The following is a 19,109-nucleotide window of genomic DNA, read 5'->3' as shown; positions in this document are numbered from 1 at the left end:
AGCCAATCGGAATTAAGGTAGGAAAAATCCTATTGGCTAATCCAATCAGCCAATAGGATTGGGCTCACATTCTATTGGCTGATTAGATCAGCCAATAGGATTGAACTTCAATCCTATTGGCTGATTGGATCAGCCAATAGGATTTTTCCTACCTTAGAATCATATCAGCCAATCGGAATTCAAGGGACGCCATCTTGGATGACGTCACTTAAAGGAACCTTCATTCAGTCGTCGGCCGTGGACAGAAGAGGATGCTGCGCGTCAGATGTCTTCAAGATGGACCCGCTCCGTTCCGGAAGGATGAAGATAGAAGATGCCGCCTGGATGAAGCCTTCTGCCGTCTGGAGGACCCTTTCTGCCCCGATCGGATGAAGACTTCTGCCCCTCTGGAGGACCACTTGTGCCCGGCTGGGTGAAGACGGCTCAAGGTAGGAAGATCTTCAGGGGGTTAGTGTTAGGTTTTTTTAAGGGGGGTTTGGGTGGGTTTAGAGTAGGGTTGGGTGGTGGGTTGTAATGTTGGGGAGGGGTATTGTATTTCTTTTTTTACAGGTAAAAGAGCTGATTACTTTGGGGCAATGCCCCGCAAAAGGCCCTTTTAAGGGCTATTTGTAATTTAGTATAGGGTAGGGAATTTTTTTTTATTTGAGGGGGGGATTTTTTATTTTATTAGGGGGATTAGATTATTTATAATTCGTTTAAAAAATTGTAATTTCTTTTTTATTTTCTGTAATTTAGTGGGGGGGGGGGGGTTTCCGTAATTTAGTTTATTTAATTTAAATTGTATTTAATTGTAGGTAGCTTAGGTAATTCATTTAATTATAGAGTAGTGTTAGGTGTAATTGTAACTTAGGTTAGGGTTTATTTTACAGGTATATTTGTATTTATTTTAGCTAGGTAGTTATTAAATAGTTAATAACTATTTAATAACTATTGTACCTAGTTAAAATAAATACAAAGTTGCCTGTAAAATAAAAATAAATCCTAAAATAGCTACAATGTAACTATTAGTTATATTGTAGCTATATTAGGGTTTATTTTATAGGTAAGTATTTAGTTTTAAATAGGAATAATTTAGTTAATATTAGTAATTTAATTTAGATTATATTTAAATTAGGGGGGGGTTAGGTTAAGGGTTATACTTAAGTTTAGGGGTTAATAAATTTAATATAGTGGCGGCGACGTTGGGGCAGCAGATTAGGGGTTAATAAATATAATGTAGTTTGCTGCGGTGCCCGGAGCGGCAGATTAGGGGTTAATAATATAATGTAGGGTTCGGTGATGTTAGGGGCAGCAGATTAGGGGGTTAATAATTGTAGGTAGGTTGCGGCGGTGTCCGGAGCGGCAGATTAGGGGTTAAAAATATAATGCAGATGTCGGGGGCGGCAGATTAGGGGTTAATAATATAATGCAGGTGTCGGCGATGTCTGGGGGGCAGATTAGGGGTTAATAAGTGTAAGATTAGGGGTGTTTAGACTCGGGGTTCATGTTAGGTGTAGACATATTTTTTATTTTCCCATAGGAAACAATGGGGCTGCCTTAGAAGCTGAACGCTGCTTTTTTGCAGGTGTTAGGGTTTTTTTTTCAGCCGACTCAGCACCATTGTTTCCTATGGGGAAATCGTGCACGAGCACGTTCAGCCAGCTCACCGCTGACTTAAGCAACGCTGGTATTGAGGTGAGATGTGGAGCTAAATTTTGCTCAATGCTCACCTTTCTGAGGCTAACGCAGCCATCCAGAAAACTAGTAATACCAGCGTTGTTTTATGTGAGCGCTGAAAAATAAAGGCTCGTTAGCACCGCACGGCTTTACCGACAAAACTCGTAATCTAGCCATTTATTAGTTAGTGCGGTGGGGGATTGCGGTTGACAGGTAGATATTGCGCATGCGTTGGTTATTTTCAGGGAGTTACAGATCTCACATTTTCAGCGTAAGGCTTGCTGCGCCTGCCTATGTGTGGCGAAGTGAAAATGGAGTAAAATTTCTCCATTTTTGCCGTGTAAGACCTTGCACTGAATATGTGATACCAATTTGCGACACGGTTCTATGTTATGGGAGTAAAAATAGCGGGCGACGGATGAAATATACACGCCGCATTTATATGCGATAGCAAAACCGGACTAAACACCGGCGTCATCGGCTTTTGCAGGCGACGCCGCATATGTAATATTGTTCTATACATATTTATTTATTGTACTCAATCATTAAAATTAATAGATACATACATATCTAAGTGAGCCTTCTGAGACCACTGTGTTTAATGAAAACAGTCATTTAATTTGATGTGAGCTCAGGGAACAACATATATGACTCATGCTGCAGAAGAGAGGGCAAGTGAAAGTTGTTTACCGAGTCTCTTATGAAAGGGCAGGGAAGAAATTTCCATTATCACTAGAGTGCAATGCCCTCTCACACTGGTTAAAACAGTTAAAACACTATCAGTTTTTTTGGCTCATTAGTGTAATCTAAACAGCTACTACAGCTTGCAATAGCGTTGCAAAGTATGTCTTCTGCAATATTTCAAACAATAGCTCTAGTATCAATTAAATATAAACATAGCAGATGCTTTCTAATCAATAAATAGTGAAAATATTTTCTTTACTTCTTAAGATATTTAAATGCAAATGTGAAAAACAATAGTTAAAGTCACACTGTGCCAATCAATGTGTAGAGTTAGGTTATGCAGATGTTTAGGTGTCAGCCCAGAAAGTAAGTAGCCAGAATTGTTTGTTTGAGCATATTCATGATATTTTTACATATTCATTTCATAGGCAAATAAAATACAGAACTTAATCCCCCCCCACACACACACACACACACTACTGAACCATTTGACATCCCTGTACATTTTTTTTATGAACTGTTAAAAATAATCACTGTGGAGCCCCAAGGCAGAACATACAGTGATCTGAGATGTCATCGCAGAAAATGCAGCATGTCTGCAGAAAGAACAGGACACATGCAGGAACTGTTAGCGCTTGAACTTTGTAGTGCTGCTCCACATTAGACTGTTCTCTTCAAACAGAGCTGTGCTCTGGTTGCAGTGTGTAAGTTTTTCTTAACATAGTGCATCCAGAGCAAAGTGCTGTTTGAAGTGATCAGTCAAATATGCAGTAGTGCTGCAAAGCAGCAGCACACTGCTTGTTGACTAGCTCTCAGAGATTTTTTTCAAACCCGCCCCCTAGCCTTTCCCAGTCTGCAAAGCTGTTTATTCTGAATGTAAGACATTAGTATGAGCATTACATCTTTTTTTATTACTACATTTCTATGTTAGACCAAGAGAAAAGGAAACTGATTTATTCAAGACATTTTAAAATGTCTTTTTGTATGCAGCTAATTTGCAATGCAATTATATTCAAAATTGCTTTATTCTTCAGTTTACCAACACATTGCAGTTGAACTGGGTGCCTTAGTGTAACTGTCAAATTTTAATTTTTAATTTTATTTAAAAATGACCTGCAGAAAAATTTTCACTAAAAAAATCTCATTGCAGAAAGTGAAGAAAAGTTCTGCCTTTGGGCTGTGGAGTATCTAGACATTTAAAGAAATTTGCAGCTTACTTAGGATCACAATCTATCACTGTGGAGTATCTAGACATTTAAATAAATTTGCAGCTTACTTAGGATCACAATCTATCACTGTGGAGTATCTAGACATTTAAAGAAATTTGCAGCTTACTTAGGATCACAATCTAGAGAGATAAACATACTCACCAGGGTTTTCACATTGGTGCTAACAAGTAACAATTTTCATGAACTTTTAAACATTTAGGCCCAGATTACAAGTGGTGAAATATTGATAGAGCAGGGTGTGCTATCAATATTGTGGGTCCGCAATAAAAAAAGCACACAACCTGGTATTACAAGCAAATGGTAAAACAGAATTAGCAGAGCATGTTTAGCGCAGCTGGCATCTCTTTAGCGCCCTATACATTTAACCCTTACCGGTCCTATGTCGGAATATATCCGAGAAAGGGTTTTACCACTTGCGGTCCAATGTCGGATATATTTCAACATATGACCGGAAAGGTGACAAAGTTCCCAGTTACATTACCAGTGATCGGTGCACAGCTAGGCTACATGTGGGGCTGTGCACTGATCACTGGTACTAGACGCTGCAAGCACTGGGACCGCTGCAGGAAGTGGAATGACCCAGACGGCACTAGCCAGCAGGTATCAGAGATTCCCCGCTGTCCTGGCTGAATAGGAAGAAATGAGAGGCCGGAAGGGAGGAGCCTGGCAGCACAACCCTGATGTGTGCAAGGGATCTGGATAAGCGGAGTCTAAAAATCTGCTGTCAGTCTGTGGATATATATATATATATATATATATATATATATATATATATATATATATATATATATATATATATATATATATATATATATATATATATATATATATAAAAAATAATGTGACATATAAAACTTTCCCATCTGTATCCCTAAGGCTGATGGTAAAATAAGTAAGACCTGCTGGCACACTTATTAAAAATGAATAGGACCAAGAAGGGTTAATAGATATCACAACAGCGCTAAACATTGATCATATTTCAAGTTCAAGCTGTGAGTGATATACATACATACATACAAATATAGTTACAAACTGAACAGAAACAATGCATCAAAGTCCCTGTGCCTTTTAAAAGGAATTTATGTAAAATATGACAAATTGTGTCTTCTGTGATCGCTGGTGTACTCCTTTGCAAGAATGTTGGGACTTAACATTCTAAAATAGCTATAGAGCACTTTATCTACAATTGGTTCCCATTTGTTACAAAAAAAAACTACTCCTCGCAGTGATGGGGTTTGTCAACCTTGAAGCCATTAATGGGGTCTGATAGAAAACATCACCAAACTACTGATGAAACATTTCTAGCACAACATACAGAATAAAATGCTGCATAGCAAAACAAGCCAAATAAAATATTCAATTTGTACTGTAAAGGTTACTAGAACAACAAGAATTAATAACAATTTATTGAAAACATATATGGTTTAATAACATTCATAAAGAAATCAACTTTGCAAACCTCATAAATTGAAATGAATTATATACAAGCAGTTTGGCTTTTATATGCAATGCATTTTTTAGCAGTCCTACAACTACAGAAACCTATTTTAATTGATGAGATAAAGAGATTTTAAGAAGGACCTGGGGTGTCCAAACTTCTCACATAGCGACATGCCAAAATATTTCACTTGGAGACAAGAAAAAAATTGGAAGCATCACCTCAAATTTCTCTGTTATACAGATTTTTTTTCTCACCATCCCAACTGAAGATTACTTTCATGGAGCAGAAATTAAGTCACAGGGCTCCAGTCTATAATTTTGCATGGATTTAAAGGGAAATGAAACCCCAACATTTTAATTCATGATTTGGATAGAACGTACAATCATAAACAACTTTCCAATTTACTTCTATCAAATTTGCTTCATTCTCTTGTTATTCTTTGCTGAAGGGATAGCATTGCACCAATGGCAGCTAGCTGAACACACCTAGTTAGCCAATCACAAGAGACAAATGTGCGCAGGCACCGATCCTCAGCTAGCTCCCATAAGTGTAGGATATGTGCGTATTACTTTTCAACAAGAGATACCAAGAGAACTAAACACATTTGAAAATGGAAGTGAATTTAAAAAGGCGTTTAAAATTGCATGCTCTATCTGAATCCTGCAAGTTTAATTTTGACTTTCCTATCCCTTTATATACATTGATTGCAAATTTGTGCAGGTCAGAATTGTCTAGGTCCGAATCTTGATAGGAATATCATAAAAATAAATAACTGCCACCAATGCCAAATTACTTTTTTTTACATTTATTTATTTTACATTGTGGTATCAGGTAGAAAACAGGGGTCCTTATGTAGCACACATAGATTACAACTTTCAGCATGTGCTGTGTGCAAGGTATGATGTGCAATATTCCTATTTCGGATACTCCTTTGACAAAAGAACTGCGAATATAGCCATGGATAGGGGCATTTGGTGAGGATATATTAGTGGGCAAATTGACGGCATAGAATGTTGTGAAATCATTGGCTGTCAGAACGGTCTCTCCTTCCTTTCTCACCTCAGTCTGATCTGAGGAGAGAGGAAGACAGATCAGTGATACAAAGTTTCCCACAGTTCTATGCTATAATATAAAAAAAAAAAAATATATGGCCAGAAAAAAAAAGACTGGACATACACATTTTTGAATACCCTGGTTGTCTACTTTTGCAAAGGGTATGCCATAATGGGGTAATTTTAATTCCTGGGCTGTCATACCGTCTTAAAAAGGTGACATAGGCCCAGAAAATGGACATGCCCCACATTTAGGCCTGTAGCAACCTTAAAGGGACACTGAACCCAAATGTTTTCTTTCGTGATTCAGATAGAGCATGAAATTTTAAGCAACTTTCCAATTTACTCCTATTATCAAATTTTCTTCATTCTCTTGGTATCTTTATTTGAAATGCAAGAATGTAAGTTTAGATGCCAGGCCCATTTTTGGTGAACAACCTGGGTTGTTCTTGCTGATTGGTGGATACATTGATCCACCAATAAAAAAGTGCTGTCCAGAGGGCTGAACCAAGAAAAAAAGCTTAGATGCCTTTTTTTTTCAAATTAAGATAGCAAGAGAACAAAGAAAAATTGATAATAGGAGTCAATTAGAAAGTTGCTTAAAATTGCTGCTCTATCTGAATCATGAAAGAAAAAAAATTGGGTTCAGTGTCCCTTTAATTCCCAGCTATAATATGGGTGTTTTATTGCAGTAACACCTAAAAGGATTATATAATTCACACAAAAAAATAATAATGTGTGTTTGTACTTGGAAAACAATTTTTTTTTTCTTAATTTCTCACACTTTTTCATGATTTTATTCATATTAAATTATAGTTCATATATAAATATTTGATGTCAAAAGAAATCCCTATTTATCCTCTCAAAAATATATATAGTAAGTGTGAGTTCATTTAATGTGAAAAAGGTACATTATGGTTGAACAAATATATTGTTTAAATTATAGGTTTTGTTTACATTCAGAATCTGAACAATTGCCTGCGTCCTTAAAGGGACATTAAACCCAAAAAATGTATTTCATTATTCAGGTAGAGAATACCATTTTTAAAAAAGTTTCTAATTTACTTTTATTATCAAATTTGCTTTGTGCTCATGTTATTCTTTGTTGAAGGGATACCTAGGTATGTAGCTTGCACTGCCTGAAGCACTACATGACAGGAAATAGTGCTGCCATCTAGTGCTCCTGCTAATGTATAACATTGTTGCAAAACTACTGCCATATAGAGCTTCAGACATGTGCACACACATAAGCTTACTTTACTGTTTTTCAACATAGGATAACAAGAAAACAAACAAAAAAAATGATAACTGAAGTATATTGGAAAGTTGTTTACAATTGTATGTTCTATTTGAATCTTGAAAGAAAAAAAAAATTGTGTTTTATGTCCCTTTAAAGGGATATGAAACCAAAATTTATTCTTCCGAGATTCAGATAGACTATGCAATTTTAAGCAACTTTCTAATTTACTCCTACCAAGACAAAGAAAAATTGATAATAGGAGTAAATAATAATAATAATAGGAGTAAATAAGAAAAGTTGCTTAAAATTGAATGATCTATCTGAATCATGAAAGAAGAAAACATTGGGTTTCACATCCCTTTAAGGGGTTAAATTAAAAGGGACATGAAACCCAAAATTGTTATTTCATGATTCAGATAGAGAATACAATTTTAAAACAACATTCCAATTTACTTTATTTAATTTGATTAATTCTTCAGATATCATTTGTTGAAGAAATAGCAATGCACATGGGTGAACCAATCACACGAGGCATCTATGTGCAGCCACCAATCAGCAGTTACTGAGCCTAGATATGCTAATCAACAAGGTATATCAAGAGAATGAAGCAAGTTAGATAATAGAAGTAAATTGGAAAGTTTAAAATTGCATGTTCTTTCTAAATCATGAAAGAAAGAAAAAAAAGTGTTTCATGTCTCTTTAAATGAATCACAGTTTATTATTTTATTATACTGGCTATTTGCAGACATTAAATATAAATTTCTATATATCTATGTATATGAAAATGCACCTCATCCGTGTTCTCATATTTTAATTAAAAGTTACTAAGGTTATATTTCCCTCTGGTCTAATGAGCAGAATGATTTGGCAGAAACAAGCTTTTTTCTTTATTTCTGTTATATTTGGACACACTTTATTTAGATACATCTGTGTAGAACTTCTGCCAGGGCAGTCATTGGTCTCAAATCTTCAAGTCATTTTTATTTGTCCACTGAGTGTTACTTTTGGTTAAATGCCATTCTTAAATATACTTTTTTTCTCTATTCATCTGCATATTTTATTGACCCCACCCCATTAAAGCAACATAAAAGTGCAAAAAATAGAAAATGGTCTTATTATTCGTCAAATGCTTGCTTGAATAAAACTATGTGCTATACCCCTGCAAATGGATTAAACCCATACTTAAAGTCAGCTCCAGAGTAGCACTTCTACTTCCACATAAGGGGCCAGATTATGAGTGGAGCGCTACCTGCACTAGAAAGTAAGCTTTCTGCGCACGTCGGGTTGTGCGTTGAAAGTAAGTTGTTTTCGCTTGAGCGCTAACCAAACGTGCCTAAAAAGCCGAACTTAGAATATTACTTGCATGATCACCTGTTCCCCCATAAAAGTCAATAAAGCAAAAAAGTGGAAAAAACCTAACACCCTACTCAAGCGCAAACGTGATCCCATATTCTCAAGTTCACTAACCCGACATGAAAATATGAATATTTCATATTACAATGTTGCTCACATAGAAGAATATGTTCTATTTATTCATTGGATCAGCGGCAATTAAACACACAGTAGCGCAGGGTAGAAAGTCTTAAATTCTATGCTCTAACTAATTTCTCCTTTAATGACAAATAATCCAAACTGTTATGAGCTGAAAGTAAAATTCTTAGAGTTGGCTCTCTGGTTCTTGCAATTTGTCAAGCCCTGATACCAGCAATGTAAATAAGTGAGTTTCTCTACACATGTGAGTTACAAGATCAGAAAACAAGATTAATGTACTGAAGAAAAGTAAGAGATAATGTTTGAGTTCTCCTCGTGTATCAGGTGCACTTTATGTAGTTCAGAAGACAATATTATCTGCTTGTGAGACGCTATGTTAGGATGTTATGACTGCTTTGTGTGTGTAAGAATCAGAATGGCATGTGTATACATGCACCCTAAGTTAGACTTAACGCATTCAAGTGTATCATCCCATGAAGAGATTTAGGGAGGTATTTAAAAGGATAATTGTGTAAAAGTCAATAAAAGAAATTGTTAAGCGTGAATCAAGGAGATTTTTTTTACAGTTTACAGATAAAAACTGCAATAATGTGCAGACACTTGACAGAAAAGGTGCATATTGCTTTGACTGTAATTTTTTTTCAAGAGCAAACTTGCTGGAGAGAACACAAGTTATGAAGCGCTCCATCATTATGTACCAGATTCAGGCTTTATACAGTGACACAGAAAGCAGAGAGGTGTTTCATAGCATCAGCCTTACTACAATACAATGGTATTAGGGGAAAGAACAGAGAGAGAAAGGAGATCTGAAAGAGAATTTGCATTGTTTATATGCGACTTTACAAATTCATAAACAATGTATTTAATAATAATTATTTCATAAACTTTATAGCAAGCTTTGGCCATACATTACATACAAAATACTGACAAAACGCCTCAATGGTGAGCTTACTGAAGCTTTTCTTGCTTGTTTTAAAGTGACATTAAAGGGTCATTATACTAATTCATTGAAGCAAGTCATTTTATCACTAGCACAACTACAACTCGGTGTTTAATCCCTTTGCAGGTGAGCCAGACTGCAGCGATAGTTGCACACCTAGGTGCCGCTCGGGACCAGCAGTTCTCTGAGGCTCCCAAGTGGTACTTTAACTATGTGTTTAACCCAATAGCGAATTAGAACATGTTATTTTTCCACTATAAAGGCCTCTTAAACACAATTACCCTATAAAAAATTTAATTATGAGCATTAAAAAATTTTTATGTAATATATCTTTAATATGTTTGTTCCTTCTTTTTTCCATGGTACACAGAGAATGTTTAATCAACTAATTTATATTTGTCCTTAAATGGATATTAAACAGTGCTCCTTTGGTAAAAACAGATGCTTTAATCAAAGTAAACATACAAAGAAACGGATTGTCTAAAAAACAGCAAACAACTTATTTGTTTTCTTGTAAAATGAGCACTTAGAAGTTCTCAGTGTTGCCCTGCCCCCACATTGATGAGTGGCACATCTTAAACTTAAGTTTCATTCTGCTAGTTCTGAGTATGAGCAAATCTGACTCTCTGTTTATCTAGTCTATTCACTTAAAGGGACAGTCTACACCAGAATTTGTATTGCTTTAAAAGATAGATAATCCCTTTATTATTCAGTCGCCAGTTTTGCATAACCAACACAGTTATATTAATATACTTTTACCTCTGTGATTATCTTGTATCTAAGCCTCTACAGACTGCCCCCTTATTTCAGTTTTTTTTTACAGACTTGCATTTTAGACAATCAGTGCTTACTCCTAGGTAACTCCACTTGTGTGAGCACAGTGTTATCTATATGACTCACAGGTCTAAGAAATTAGCATATGAACCTCTTAGATTTAGCTTTCAACTAAGAACACCAAGAGAACAAAGCAAAATTGGTGATAAAATACATTCAAAAGTTGTTTGAAATGACATGCCCTATCTGAATCATGAAAGTTTAATTTTGGACTAGACTGTCCCTTTAAATACTAAACCAACTCTGGAAGACCATGGCCTTCTTGTGGGGCTGTGACAAGAAGTAATGGACACTGCACAAATGAAGCATTAACATTTTTGCAATCTACTTGCATATAACATCTGTTATAGTATACAAACTTGAATTTCCTTACAAATAATAAATCCTTTGCTAAACGGCATGGGATAGTCTAGGGCTTAGTATATAGTACCAAAGGGACATTAAAAAAGACATAGCCTTTGTACAGCTATTAGATTTTGAGAACTCTACAATTAAGACATTTGGTACACTGAGGCAGGAATTTAAACTAGAAAATAAAGATTTCTATGAATACTTACAAACCAGACACTGTTTATATGCTTATTAAGGATTATGAGTGGAGTTGGAAATGGGGAGATCTGGAGATTTGGATTGCAATGGTTAAAAATGGATTCTTTTCAATATCCACGGGATATCAAATAATAATTTCTAGATTGAATGATTCCAACTTTAGAGAGATATCTCTGCAGTGGAGCAAGTTAACTGCGGGTGTAGAGAAGTATCCCTCATATAAAAAGATCCATAGAATTCGTAACCCAAAGCACATTATCCTCAACTTGGATTGAATCCCATGTGAAACTGCTATATAGAACTTATTTTACCCCAGAAAAGGGGTTTAAATGGGGTAACTCAGCATTTCAGGTGTGTCCAAAATGTTCCTATCCAAGGGCCAACTTGATACATATGATATGGGAGTGTCCTAAAATTGATCAGATTTGGCAGAAAGTTGCTTTCTGGGCCTCTAAATCTTTGAAGTTGCCCATTGGGAATCTTAATATAAGACAGGTAGTTTGTCTTTGGGATGAGGCACAAAATCCTCAACATAGGAAGTTAATTAATGCAATTATTCTGGCCGTCAGAAATTTGATATTCAGGAAATGGAAGGCAACAGATACTCCTAGCTTAGCAAAAGTTAAAAATTATTTGAAAAAACAATATATACTTGAACAATATAATGTAGATATGAACAGTGAACGTGATATTCGTACTTTTTTGTAAAAAAATGGGCATCGTTTATTAAAGGTTTTCCTGTGAATGAGAGAGAATATCTTATTTTTCCCTTCAGAAATACGGAGATAATTTAATTAGGGATTTGGTAGGTAGGGAGAAGTGGGCCAGCAGAGAGATGGTTATATCTCAGATCTCTTCCTTTTTTTTTTTTTCCTTTCTTCTCTACCCCCCCCCCCCCCTCCCACTAACTATAGAGTAAAAGTCTGAGGTACACTGAAGTAATATGATTTAATTTAACAATGGCATCATGAGTAAATATATTGGGTACATTTTTCAACATGATATAATAGTATTGTATAGCTGCCTGTGTTTTTTTATATTATTATCTACAAGTGATACATTGCAGAGAGAAGGTGTGAAATGGAATGTAGAGATACATTGTAATTATTTGTTTGTATTGGCATTAAGGTCTGTAAATATTATATGCATAAAATCCAAAAAAAAAAAAAAAAACATAGCCAAAGAGATAATACACTGTACATATTATTTTGTACTTGATGACAGATATTATAGCTTTATAGACTAAATATTTATACATATATAGATATAATTCAATACAATGCACAAAAATAAATACATTTGGTCAGGACATTATTTTCTAAATTCTGTTAGGATTTGAGGCATATTTTCTACCAACAATAAAGCTTGCTATCTACAACTATTATAGTTCCATCTTGGGAGCACTGTAAAAGGATTTTGCAGACTAGGGGGAAAAAAATACTTGTGAAGCTTTGGATTTAAAAAATATATTCAGCTGCCAAATAAAATACGTAGACACATTTACTTGTGCATTAGCTCATTAACAAACCAGCAATAAATATGTAAAAACAGGAGAAAATAACCGACAGTCTTATACATTAACAAAGTTGTCCCACAACATATGAAGCCTTTCCTACTAAAAGCTAATGAAAATTAAATACAATGCATGGCAACCCATTGGTTACTGAAGAGTGTGGCGAGTTCCCCAGGACATTTTGCTCATTACATCCAAGCATAGGCACCTACTTAGAACACCCTTTTCATTCAACATGTGAAGAACAAGCAGCACACAGGGCATTTTATATTTTCTGCCCTCCCTTCTGAACAATGTATGCCGATACCCATGATTACAACCATCTTCTGCAGTAAATGCTCAATCTCTATTTCATTGCATAGGCGGTATGCAATACTTGCCATCCTGCAATGTTTCTTTAGGTAAAGATAAGCAAGGGGCTATTCACAGATGAGTAACATGATATTTCTACCAGAATAGTTTCCAAGAGAAAGATTTTAATTATTAGACAATCGGTGGCATTATTCCAATTGAAGGCAGTTTAAGGTAAAAAAAATTCAGGTGTAAAACACTGATTGCATCTTATTTTTGACTTTGCAATTCTGTGAACTCTCTGTTTTATTTTCTGGTATTTTAAGATGGCTCATAAAGGTCAAATAATGTTCATGGTTAGAAAAGTGTAAATTAGATTTACATTACACCTCTGTAATTTTGAGTTTGGGGTGACATTATGCTTTACATAACTACTCATTAAATTAAACTTCTTGCATTTATAAATAGCAAAATATTAAATGTGAAAGGCAAAATTAATAAAAAGCATTTTTGTGATTTTTCTTTTTTGTGTGAAAATGCTTATTAAAATAATTAAAACATGTGACACGTCCTCTGATGATCTCCATGGAGAAGGCTGCACCACTTTGTCTTCATTGCAGAGGGTAAAAAACATCAGGTTAAGGGCCGTCAGAGCAAGCGGTAAATATGCACTGCCAGGGGGTAAAAATAAAAGCATAGGGAAAATGGAGGCTGAAGAGATACATGAAGTTGCAGCAATTTTACAAGTCCCTTGAGAAAATAACGTTTGTGTACCTTTAATTTATTTGTTACCAATTGAATAGGGATTTTCATGAATTCCCATAGATTTGTGCTATTTTATGTGAAGCTAGTTTATGTGCCTTTAATATATTGTGCCAGATTTGATGTGCTAATTATTTAATTTTTTTATAAAATAGGGGTTACATTTTTTTCCAGGCAAAACTACCTGGGTGTCACACTTATTAATAAAAACAGTAATTATTGTAAGCAATGTACTGTTTGGATTACTTTATAAAGTTGTACTTCCCATTTGCATCCTTACCATTATACTGCATTAAAAACTAGGCCTGTGCATTCAGATTATTATTATTATTATTATTTGTAGAACGCCAACAGATTCCGCAGCGCTATAAACATAGGCGGTATTCAAGGTAGCAATTATAGGGATTAAATGGGTAGAGGGCCCTGCCTAGAGTCGCACTGTTGCAGTCAGCTCTTATGAAGGTGATCTGAGAGCAGTTGAGCTCTTAGGCTGACATTCTAAGGGGGTTCATGGCGGATAGCAATGGAGGACAGGAGCTGGCATTAGGAAAGGTTAGCATAGGTTGTATGCATCTCTGAACAGAAGAGTCTATAGGGAGTGTTTGAAGCTTTCAAAACTAGGGGAGCGTTCTTGTGGAGTGAGGCAGAAAGTTCCATAAGATAGGGGCAAGTCTGGAGAAGTCCTGTAAATGGGAATATGAGGAGGTAAAAAAGAGGAGAGTTGGAGGTCATGAGCTGAGCGAAGGGGACGGGAGGTTGAATGTATCTGGAGACAAGCTCTGAGAAATACAGGGGAGCAGTGCAGTTGAGGGCTTTGTATGTCAGAGTCAGAATTTTGTGTTTAATCCTGGAGGCAAGAGGAAGCCAGTGAAGGGATTGGCAGAGAGTTGCGGTAGATGAAGAGCGACGTGTAAGCAAGGTGAGTCTGGCAGAGGCATTTCGCTCTTTTAGGAGCCGCATTCATTCTTCTGAAAGTGAAACAAACAAAGATCTGTGCAAATCCACATTTTAGTGTGTTTCACTATTACAAGAATAAATGCAGCTCCTAAAAGAGAGGAATGACGCGAGCGGCAGCCTTCCTGATCCAAATACACAGGCTTATTAATAACATAATTAAACTTTCATTATTCAGATAGGACTTTTAATTTTAATCAACTTTCCAATTTACTTTTATCATCAAATTTGCTTTTTTCTCTTGGTATTCTTAGTTTAAACTAAACATAGGTAGGCTCATATGCTAATTTCTAAGCCTTTGAGGGCTGCCTCTTATCACATGCTTTTTAAATCTCTTTTCAACACAAAGAGACAGAAAGTACACGTGGGCCATATAGATAACACTGTGTTCAGGCACAGGGGGTTATTTAAGATTTAGCACAGTCACAGTCATGTGATCGGGGGCTGGAAGAAGGTTCTTAGATACAAGGTAATCACAGAGGTAAAAAGCACTGTGTTGGTTATGCAAAACTGGGGAATGGGTAATAAAGGGATTATCTATCTTTTAAAACAATAACAATTCTATGGTAGACTGTTCTTTTAACCAAATTTCCATGTAATACTTGGATTTCAACCCTTACTATGGTTACAGTATATAACATTTCACTAGATCTATTACCAATACTATATATGTATGCAAACACACAGATACATAAAAAAGGGAGACAATATATCACTATAGTTTACCAGTTAGGTGAATAAATGTATTGTTCCCATTACAGACTGGTGATATTTCTAGCATACAAAATCTAAATCTAGAAAAAGGGGTGTTCAGCATTAACTAACTGAGAACCAACATAAAAACGGGTTGTCCAATCTATGGCTCATGGGCCACAATCCTATATATGCTTTAGTCTGACTCCTTTGTACTCATCCAGCTCTTTTCCTTTCCTAATAGTCATGTAGTTTATATAGAAGTATATAGATTGTTTTTTTTATGAAATACACATTACTATATTACAAATCTCATAATCTTATTCAAAACAACAAAATAATAAAAAAACTGCACTGAAATCTCAATTAAAAGGGATATAAAAAGGTCAAAAAGAAAATATGGCTCATATATAAAATATAACTGTGTTTAACCACTGCAAGGGAATTTAATAGTTAAAGTCAATTCCATAGTAGCAATGTACTAGTGAACACATCCGGTGAGGCAATGACAAGAGACAAAACGTGTGTAGCCAACAGTCGCCATCTAGCTCACAGTAGTGTAAGATGTGTACATATTTTTCAACAAAGGATTCAAAAAGATTTTTTTTTAAAAATACATCTAAATTTAAAAGTGTCTTAAAATGGCATGCTCTATCTGAATCATGAAAGTTTCATTCTGACATTCCTCTCCCTTTAAAACAAGTGCATAACACCAAAATTATACAACCATCCATTTAAAGGAACCTTTCGGTGAAAATTTAAATGCACATAGATGAATTACATGTTTGAATAGAAACATATTTGCAATTTACATGTATTTGCAAAAATGCTTCTAGTAAAAGTTTATAACTGTTTTAGTGTTAGCATTTTTCTCTGTACGTGCATGTGAAGCATAGCTAGATATTCTCAGTGCACTAGCATTTTAAATACTGCAGATGCACAGAGTGCCAGTGGGACTTGTATTATGTTGGTACAAGTACCTTAGGCTTTCTGAGCAAGGGCTGTGTTTAAAATGCAGCTGCACAATGTATACTTAAATACACTGTTGAAACAGCTATAGCTTTTATAAGAAGCATTTTTGCTAATAAATATTTCATCCAAAAATGCATCCATGTGGATTTCAATTTTGGATAGAATGTCCCTTTAATAATTGACTTTTTGTTTTGCAAATCTCTAGGTCATTTCTTGAACGTTCTCTCTTTTGCGCTTTTCACTTAAACCTTCTGAACTTATATCTATTACCTCGATAAAAATGTATACATTTAGCGTGGTATTTTTTAAATCTACTAAAATTATACCCCAAAGCATTCTAAACAGATTACATTCTACATTAATATATACAACATACACATAAACATGAAGTCATAGTGGATTTTCTCCATAATAACACATTTATCTTGCCCAGTAGACTGCTGCTGCTGCAAGGCTCAGATAAGGAACAGTTATTTTACACTTTACATCATCAGCACAGTATATTCCAAGTATTACATCCTTGAAGAGGGGACTATATGATGTTATAATCTTGGGTCAACAAAACCCCAAAGTACTAATAAAATGTAAGATATTGTTACTGATTATGTTTAATGCAGTTTTGCTATACCTATTTCTAAACAATGTACATTTTTACAGATCACCTGAGGATCTTATCAGAAAACAAAATTGCCTTGCATCTAAAATAAATCATCTTTTTTTTTTCTTGATCAACATTACTTTTTGTTAACTCTCCTGTAACTAGGAACAAAACAACTCCATGTACAGTACATCAGGTGATACCATACATAATTGTTCGCATACAAATAAATTATGTTTGTGGCTAATTCATAGAAAATCACGTTTTTTTCTCTTTTTTGTAGACAGTCTAATCTAGAGATAGCACATATATTTAGGCTCCATTTGTATACAGAAGATGATCTTTGCACAGAATACAAACCAATTGACTTTAGATACACAGCAGCAGTTGTGGGGCTTGTGTTCACAGACTATAATTCCCTGCACTCATTCAACCTCAGCCAAACTGCGCTGTCTTGTCTGGCTACACTTTTTTTTTTTTTTTTTTCTTCAAAATTATTATTTTTATATTATAAAACTCGGTTTTAACATTATGCCCTCAAATAAAGTCACTGTAAACATTTTGAACAAAAAAAAGTTCTGAAATGTAAGAAAAGCATTGGATTAGCTCTACACTAGCAAACTAGCAACAAAAACCCTGTGTATATATATATATATATATATATATATATATATATATATATATATATCGTGCATATGTAACTAGGCTGTCAGTAAATAAATATAATCCCATTACATACATAGCTTTCTGATGCTTGAGTTAAAAGCATGCGACCGTAGAAATACAGTATATAAAGTGTGCAAACTTACCTTCAAGGGGCTAAAGTTGTGCTCCAGAACGCAGTTCACATTAAGAAATTCAATCCAACAATATCCATTTGACATTATTGCGCACTTAATTCATTGGTGCTTGGTGTTGCAAAAAAGGTCGTTGCCAGTGCCACATGGCTCAATTATATAAGACCTTTGGCATCAGTGACGAGCAGTCCTGTCAAGCCCAGAGTCCAGCAAGTGTCTGTCAGCAGTTTGCATTGGGCTGATTGCTCGCTGCGGTGCACATGGTTTTGATAAAGTACACACTGACTCCTCTGCCTAAACAGAGCAAAGGGACTTTTTCTTTTTTTTTTTTTCTTCTTAAACTCTTTGTCGCCACCTAGAGGTTTACCCACGTAATTTCGCATCCATAGTATACTGAAAAGAAAAAAAAAAATACCGGTTTGCTTGGAGGGATGATGTGCTAGATCATAAATATCTCTCTGTCTAATTGTAGCCTAGAGAGTTAGGAAGCTTTGGCATGATTAAAAGGGGTTTTCCACCATATTCTGAATCAAAACTATCAGGCGGCTTCCCTTTTAACTGTATGCACAGTTCGGAAAAGTGATTATTGTAAAGGCGTTTAGAAAATGAACAGTACATTGACAGACCTTATAAAGATCTTAATGAATTAGCAGTTCTAAGCAAGCAAGGGGCGTGCATTGTAAAGGGGAAAATAGGCTACACTCAAATACAGGCAGAATCAGACCTTATAATTTGCTGTTAATTAGCTAATACCAGTGGAGGTAACAGGACTCACAATTTCATTCAAATCGTTCCCCCATTTTTCTTACATAAACTCTCTTTCACTCTCTTTCCCCTTTCTTCTAGTATTTTTTTTACCAACCACTTATTAGCTGCTCACATTCTCTTCACAAGTTAGCCATGAGCATCTAGAATTTGTTTTTCAGTGGGGTGGGCAAAAGAAAACTAAACAAAAAAAACTAAGAATGCCCAAATAAATAAACAATTTTTTACTGTGCATTTGCTACCTCCTGCAACCCACCTCCCAACACCCATGAATTAACCCCTTAATGACAACAGTACTTTTCCATTTTCTGTCCGTTTGTGACAAAGGCTATTTTTACATTTCTGCGGTGTTTGTGTTTAGCTGTAATTTTCCTCTTACTCATTTACTGCACCCACACATATTATATACCGTTTTCTCGCCATTAAATGGACTTTGTAAAGATACCATTATTTTCATCATATCTTATAATTTATTATAAAAAAAATTATAAAATATGAGGAAAAATTGGAAAAAAACACACTTTTTCTAACTTTTAGCCCCAAAATCTGTTACACATCTGCAACCACCAAAAACACCCATGCTAAATAGTTTCTAAATTTTGTCCTGAGTTTAGAAATACCCAATGTTTACATGTTCTTTGCTTTTTT

At 35.2% G+C, this 19,109-nt stretch overlaps 1 protein-coding gene across 1 annotated transcript in view; it reads right to left on the bottom strand.

Annotated features, from left to right (window-relative positions):
• Positions 1-17,989, bottom strand: part of EDAR (ectodysplasin A receptor) — a 186,520-nt gene extending 168,531 nt beyond the window's left edge. Inside the window, exon 1 of the mRNA XM_053707612.1 lies at positions 17,709-17,989. The gene's annotated coding sequence lies outside the window, so the exon portion shown is untranslated. The remainder of the gene's footprint in view (positions 1-17,708) is intronic.
• Between the last annotated feature and the right edge of the window lie 1,120 nt (positions 17,990-19,109).

The sequence above is a fragment of the Bombina bombina genome, chromosome 3 (genome assembly GCF_027579735.1).
Source record: "Bombina bombina isolate aBomBom1 chromosome 3, aBomBom1.pri, whole genome shotgun sequence".
Lineage (NCBI taxonomy): Eukaryota > Metazoa > Chordata > Amphibia > Anura > Bombinatoridae > Bombina > Bombina bombina.
Note: the sequence above shows the minus strand (reverse complement) of the source record. Positions and strands in the feature narration are given on the sequence as shown.